This window comes from Rhipicephalus sanguineus, chromosome 3, assembly GCF_013339695.2.
Source record: "Rhipicephalus sanguineus isolate Rsan-2018 chromosome 3, BIME_Rsan_1.4, whole genome shotgun sequence".
Lineage (NCBI taxonomy): Eukaryota > Metazoa > Arthropoda > Arachnida > Ixodida > Ixodidae > Rhipicephalus > Rhipicephalus sanguineus.
Window position 1 is genome coordinate 79,437,693 of NC_051178.1, and position 8,159 is coordinate 79,445,851.

Sequence of the window (8,159 nt, forward strand, 5' to 3'; positions counted from 1 at the left end):
TGCTCACGCGTTGGAACAGTCCTGGGCATGGGGTGCATGTCACGAGAAGCGTATGCGAAGTTTCCAGACGACAGGAATCCGTGCGGATTCTCAGACGAAGGTGGTAGCATGGTTCCTGGCAGGTCGTACGCTGGAACCACCGAAGAGGCATGGACGCCGTCCGCGGATGATTCGATGCGTGGCGGCAGCAGCGGTCGAGTCGTGGAGTCCATGATCGAGGAAGCGTGGACGGCGTTCCTTGGATGGAGAGACCCGTGCTGCCGACGACCCTCGAGGGCAGGTGGCTTCATCTTCAAGGTTCGATTCGCGTCGTAGGCTGCGCCATTGTAAGGAACGAGACAGAGACGGCACCCGTTTGCTTGCTTGCTTGTTCCTTGCATTTCGCTCACACCCACAACGGGGGATTGGCCAAGAAGCCGGCGGTTGCAGTCAATTGGAACATTGGGTTTCAAAAAATGAAAATAAAAAAAATCAGGGAAAGGGAAAAGTGACTTTTCTTTCAAGCAGAATAAGGCCATTCTCGTGATACGAGAAAAGGAAATAAAGAAATCAATAAGATTTTGTTCTGAGGGAGGGCGGACGCGAAACAATAAATTCATAAACAATGGATTAGCAAGGTAATCTCATTGTCAATCAGGATTTCGCAGAGGGCCCCGCAGACGTTCCTTTTACTGAATTCCAATGAAGCAGCCCCAAAGGAGAGGATATTTAGAGTACTTAGTGATATTCCTAATTTTTAAAATAAAATCCTGGGCCAGCTGTTCTATGCTCTGAACCTCCTCTTCCTCTGCCTCGATCTAACTGCCCGCGCACCCGAACTTCGAACGACGCCGTCGACTGGGTGGCGACCGTAAAAGCAATCGGAGCTCGCGAGTGCTGGACGGATCAGCAGAAGTGGTGCATGGCCGTAGACCGCCTTCGAAACGGTGCCACGGCGTGGCACAGGTACGAAGGCGTGCGGCTGCAATCCTGGGCCGAGTGGAACACCAGGCTCATAGCTGCCTTTGTACCGATTGACTACCACCTCGCTGCCACCTCTCAGTCCAACCCCACCGCTACCGAGGATGGAGCTCTGAAGGGGCACCACCTCGAGGCTGCTACTGCGCAGTGCAGCTTACCACCACAACAAGTCGAGACAACATTCTCTCCACAGCAGTGGTAACGCGTCCCCAAGCTCATCTTTCCTTCGGGACTTGGACGTGCCGGCTCCTCTAGTGCTTCACACGCTACCGATTCAGAAGGCGGACGAGTGCATGGCCATCAGCAACGTCTCTTCAGACTCGTCGGAGCCACATCCCCGACTTCAAGCGCAAAAATTGGCCGCGTGCGCAGATGGCCACCTTGTGCTAAGCGAGCCATAAAATGTAGCAGGGGAACTCAGCAGAACAGCGCCGGAAGAGCCACCTATACCACCTCCAGAGCCGTTGGGCATCGATGAAAAGAGTGAGCGCGCCGTTGCTAACGTGCAGAATTTGGCTGAAGAAAAGCATTTTTCAGTTCTCCCAAAGCCACTGAATGTTCGAAACGAATGTCCGAACTGTCTTTCCGACGCTGACAATCATGTGGATGTAACCGAAAGGAAGCCAACCCAAGTGCCTCCCACGGGGCCTCCTCGGATGCTATTCCGGCATCCTCTTCCGGGCATGCTGCGTCCACCGTTACCTCTGCAACAAAGCCAAAGCCGGCAGCCAGAAGCATGTTTTACGGGTCAGATGACGTCGCAGCGTGGCCGAGATCGACCACTGCGATGCAGCCACAGTCGCCCACCAGAGACACTGCCGGCAGCTCCACGCGCTCGCAGTCATGGCCGAGTGTGATGACAAAGACTCCGACGTTCGGGCGCGCGGGCAGTTAGATCGAGGCAGAGGAAGAGAAGGTTCAGAGTATAGAACAGCTGGCCCAGGAACGGGTGCTGTCTCTGTCTCGTTCCTTACAATATATATATATATATATATATATATATATATATATATATATATATATATATATATATATATATATATATATATATATATATATATATATATATATATATATATATATAATTCAAAAGAAATTTCTGAAGGTCCGGTGCACGTGTAGTTGCAGAAATGAAGGAGCACGCTTACGAAAATTGCATATTTTTACTCATTTACGTTTCGGCCGTGGCACGGCCTTCGTCAGAATGACGAATGGCACGGCCTTCGTCTCATTCTGACGAAGGCCATGCCACGGCCGAAACGTAAATGAGTAAAAATATGCAATTTTCGTAAGTGTGCTCCTTCATTTCTTCAACTATATATATATATATATATATATATATATATATATATATATATATATATATATATATATATATATATATATTAGAACGGGTATAAGCCGGACAAGGATGAGAGGAAGAAGACGTGAGTTGGCGCAGTCTACCGACGCCATCATTACGCGACGATCAATCTCGCCTATAAATAACCACGCTTAAACCTCAACATTAATAGTAACAGTACTCCGGTGGAGGTGCTGGGTAGTGCGACCAAAATGACGGAGCCGCTACCGCCAGGTCTACGCCGAAGCCGACTCCTCGTTCACCTGCCTCAACACTGCCGGAGATCAAAACGGTGCAACAACGTGATTATTTGCTTGTAATAAAACAGGAAAATTTTGGTTGTCGAAGAAATGTTTTAGGCACTCGATCAAACTTTAAATGCCTTAGGCATATAGGATATAGAAAGACAGACGGGAAAACGCTTCCATTTTTGAGACGCTGGAAATCAAACAAATAGCACCATGTCCTTTAGGATGAACAACTAACTAGCCCTGAAAGGCATGGAGGTCAAACGCAATCGGAAACGGTCAGTCCCTTGCAGCTGTTTGTATAGGAGCTTGTCGAAAGTAGACAAAAAGCTTTAAAAGGGTATGGCTTGAGCGTGTTGGTAAGGCTTCATGGTTCGAAACAGCGGTCGAAAGTACGAGGGACACAGAAAAGAAACAGACCAGGGACCAGGCGCTTACCACCTACACACACACCACCACACCACACACACAACACACACACACACACACACATATAATATATATATATAATAGATATATATATATACATATAATAGATAGTATATATATATATGAGAATATTATATATATATATATATATATATATATATATATATATACGCGCACAGGCAAGGTTTAAAGGGGCTGTTTAACTAGCACAGAGACACAAAAGACCGTGGTGATCGCAGGAGCAGCGTCTTCTTTCTCTTACCGCTTCTCTCGGCTTCCTCTCGCAGGGACACCTCGTAACATATATATATATATATATATATATATATATATATATATATATATATATATATATATATATATATATATATATATATATATATATATATATATATATATATATAATATATATGTATACATAAATAAGAACTCGACACGAACAAGCAAGGCTAGCTTGATCTGTTCATATAGCTTGATGAACCATTACCGTAAAACCACGGTAATACGATCACAGCTCATACGAATTTTGGGGCGATACGAATTTTTCTTTGGTCCCGGCCAAGGCCCATTGGCCTGCAATGTAATGGAGTATGGTTGTTGCGAAGAAATTTTTACCCCGCGACGTTTGATACGAATGTACCCTACCGCCCAGGTACGAAGAGGTGCTGTATCCGCGCTGTCGCGGAAGACGCACCAAGCACGTGCGAGCGCGGGAACGCAAGCGCGGGCACCGCCAAATCGCCAGAATCACGTTGTAAGAACAATATTCTTGCGGTCAGAATAAACCTTCAGAGACGCGTCACGGGCTCCGAGATATCGTGCGCCAATCTTTCAGGCTCTAATGTGCCTCCGTGTGCGTTCGCGTTTACATTACAGAGGGCATTGGCGCCCTGCTTTTTTTTTTTTTCTAACGCATCGACGTGGGCTCCTGTCGTCCTGTTTGAACACGTGCCTGCCTCGTGCACCAGAAATCCTATGAAAGGAGGACCAGGCCCGAAAGAAGGCGAGATGGTCTTGGCAAAGGAGTCAGGCCTCACAACGTCAACATGCGCCACTGTTGAGGTCGCACTTGTGCAGGCACGGCCGTAAATCTCCCAATAACATCCCCAACACCTTCGCGATCATAAAAGCATAACATAGGACCACGGTTCTGAAATTTTGTGGCCTTGATCTATCCCGTCAAAGCACTTCTTCCGTCACTCTCGCCGCAGTATACTCCTTGTCATGCGAAAAAGCATGCTAGAATTCGGACGGGGCTACTGCTGTCGCGGGTCACAACGCACCTGTTTCATTAAAGACGCTCTTACGGGCCGTATATTTACGAGTGCTGGTATGATTGCCGACAGCTAAAAACTTAACTGACAATCATTCAGGGTTCTTCCTGACGTTGCTGCGGCCCTGAAAACAATAAATGAATATGTACACCAGCTTTTTTTTTTCCTTTTTTTTGTCGCATTATAATTTTTCATGCTTTCTGGTGATACGAATTTTGGATGATACGAATATTTTTGGTGGTTCCGTGAGATTCGTATCACCGAGGTTTCACTGTATTGGGTTTCGCGAACACAGTGCGAAAGACAATAAAGTGAGCACGGAATACTTGGCTCATTGAATCTTTAATGCGAAAAGCGCTTGTTAGTTTTGAAGTCTTTTCTCTCTGTTTTCATTCACTCTGCTGTACATTGCTGCTGACAAGGGTACCTGTTCCGAACAACTCAGCAGTAAATACAACATGCACCTGTCCATGCCTGAACATTCCTCTTATTGATTGCTCTTTCAACGGCGTGAAGTGGCGTTGCGGCAACAAAGGCCGTGTGTCATCGGCTAATATTCCCGATGAAATTACCTATGCTGGTCAGGAAAGCAGCATACAATTAAGAACGTGTAGAAAGGGTGTGGTTTCGCCTCACAAAATTAGTCCTGATATCTTGCATGCTTCTCGATTGTATTATCGCCGCGCGCCTGGCACTTCCAGATCACGAATGGCATGCACGTTATCAGCGTGAGACAGCATTCTTCAGGAAAGTGGCGACCGCCGAGAATTCAGTAAAGAAACGCAAGCCAGCAGCAAAGCAGCCGGTGGAAGATCTCTCCGTCGTTGCCATGGCAACGGCGCGAGGCCGCGCTTTGTCGCGCTTCCGCGTCTGCTTGCCTACCGTTTCGCCGTCTGTTCCGCGCACACCGGTCCCCGCCGCCGTCGCCGCCGGCCTGCTGGCCCGGGCGGGAAAGGGGGGGGGGGAGGGAGAGGGGTTATTCATACCTTATGTATGTTCGTGCGTGCGTTTTTATGTGTGCGTGTATGCAGACACAAGCCTTAAAGCTTTCGGAAGGAGTTCAAACACCACCCCTCCCCGGCTAGCTACCACAATGTTTGCTAGCGAGGAGCACATCACAGCAGGGCACCATCTCTGACGCCTCAAAGCGGCAAATGTAGATGTGCGCACACCGCTCAACGAGAAGCGGATCCCGAGACCATGATTCCTTCAGGAGCTTCGCCCAAGCTCTTCATCATTCACCCGTGGATAGGCTGTAATTTTTGCAATTCGTTGCTATCGTTACTGAAGAGCACTGTGTCGTCTGGAAATCGTAGGTTGTTGAGCGGTTCTCTGTCAACCTTGATTCCCGTTTCCTCCCAGTCTAGCTGCTTAAACACTTCCACGAAGCTCGCGGTGAACAATATTGCGGATATCGCATCTCCTTGTTTTACTCCTTTGTTGATCCCATTTATTATTTCGGAGGTGCTGGCCAGTTACAGCACCAGGGAGGCCAAGTACTGTTCTGGTGAGGCAGTGAGCGTTCTGAGAAAGCACAGGGAATGTATTCCAGTCAGTTGCCCCGCCAGCTACCAAGTGACACTCACGAGGGAGGTGCTATAGCAGTCAGTTCTACTTCTACCCTCCCTTGCTTAAACGACTGCACGCTGCAGTCGAGCGCATCGGATAGGTCACACGGACCTATCCGATGCAGCGCACAGTGCTTTGGGATGTTAAAGGAGAAGGCACGCTGGTCTTTTTCTGTTCACGTAGGACGATAGATGACAAGAGGTGAATAAAAATCCCAATTTCACTTGCGGTGCGATGCAACCAGTGCGATAGCAACAAATGAAGTAAGGCTGGCAGCTAACTCTTCTAGATCCAGACTCGCGTAAATCTACAAAATGGTGCTGTAAGAGAACCCAGCCACTCCATGCAGGAAAGGGGATTTCGCACAGTCTCTGCGTTGAGAGCGCAGCATGTAGAAGGGTATACGAGCCGTCCGCTAATGCCTGTCGAGATAGCGATTTTGATTTCTTTGAAGTTAGGGCGAAATCATTGCACTGCTGTTGAAAAAAAAACTCGAATAATGTTTCCTATTCTTTGATTGGCTTAATTATCTGCTGGTTTCATTAGTTGTGTCTAACAAAAAAAAAAACCCCTCGAACAATTCCCCTTCGTTAAGATTGCGACAGACACTTGCGTTAGCCCTAACGTAAAAAGCAACTGCAAAAGTGTCTAACTTTGTCATTTATTTACTATGCCTCGTTTTTCTAAGCTTTGTTACAAACGTTTTTCTAAGCTTTGTTACAAAGTAAGAATTACAAATGTAGCTCTGACCGATATGATACCGTGGAGTGTTTTAAACATACACTAAAAGAGTAATAAATAACGAGAAAAAGAAACGGCAGCTCGAGATTGCAGTCAAAAAACGAAACCGAAACGAAAACTCTTCTTTGTTTCGGTGGCGACATCCCGTGTGAAGCTGTGGAACTAAGTCACGGGCTGAAAAAAAATGATGATCCGTCGCCAGGAATCGAACCGCTGACGGCACGGTGATGCCGCGCTCTGAACTTGAGAGATTAGCTCGCTCGGCCGCGGTCGACGGCCTTGTGGCTGGTGGTAGGCAAGGGTTTATCAATTTACCACAAGCATTTGAAGGACCGTGTTTCAAAAAACGCGTTAGGGAACAATGTTCCGCGAATTGCGGCAAGTTGAGAATGGCTTCAAACGAAAGCTGAGTGCCAGGACTACATGTGATTTCCTGACCATTAACGTAACTTGCTTAGTTTTACGACAGTGACCGTTTTTGTCTCGAAAAACCGGCCACATTTTTCGCCGTTTAGACTCCCATTGTACAATCTTTAACTGCTCTGGGAACAAAATGAAGCTTACTGCAACATGATCGCTGCAGTCTTCTCGTCCGTTTTAGGTTCCCAGAAGCGCTCTGTGGTCTGCGTTTTTCAACATTCACCCTCTACGCTTAATTATTCGGGAAAAACTCGCCAGTTCCATTGAAAACGCGCTAGCTTCGCGCCGGGCCGCCAGGGCGCTGGCTGTGATGTGTCCACAAAAGCTGGATATGTACCTTCTGCTTTTATTCGCTTCAAGGTGTGTATCTACCGTGGTCGTGACCGCGATGCCGCTGTTCGTCGCCATCAACTCGCGGCTGCACCGGCCCCGTGTCACGGCTGTCCTTGGAGTCGTGCTGCTGGTCGGTTCGGCTACATCTTTTCCAAGAACCGGAGCAAGGCACGCGTTTGTCATGTATACCACTACATGCACAAGTGCACTTTTTTTCAGATTTTGTAAAACCACCGCCAGAAAAAAATCAATCGAGAACATATTATAAACCCGATTGCATTACATCGCATTTTCTATATATTTGTTTTTACATGTATGATATATCTGCACGCACTCATAAAATACTGTTTCACTATTTCCATTTTCCTTAGCAGGCAGCTAGTTAATAAGCTGGCTTCATTGTATTGGTCACCTTTACGCTGTGACAACACTATCTTCAGAGATTATAGCTTTCGTCCCAAGCGACGGATTCTGCGACTCTGCGCAATAGTTTCGAAACTAAAGATTCCCTGAATAGGGGGATGACACTACTCAGAGTCAGTGGCGTACCAACTCGTTCGCGAGTGGGCGGGGGGGGGGGGGAGGGGGGGCTGGCGTCGCTCCCTCTCTGCGCCGTACATACATACATACATACATAATATATATATGTATCCCCAGTCTTCGGTCAGAGTCCTGCCCTTTCTCAAGACGAACTTTTCGTGCATATTACGTGCCTATATGGACACGGTCCATATAGGCACGGTCCATATATTCGCGTCCATATAGCACGGACATATACATGAAAATTTAGTCTTGAGAAGGTCAGGCCTGACCGAACGTCGACGTATAAATGAAGTTTTCTTG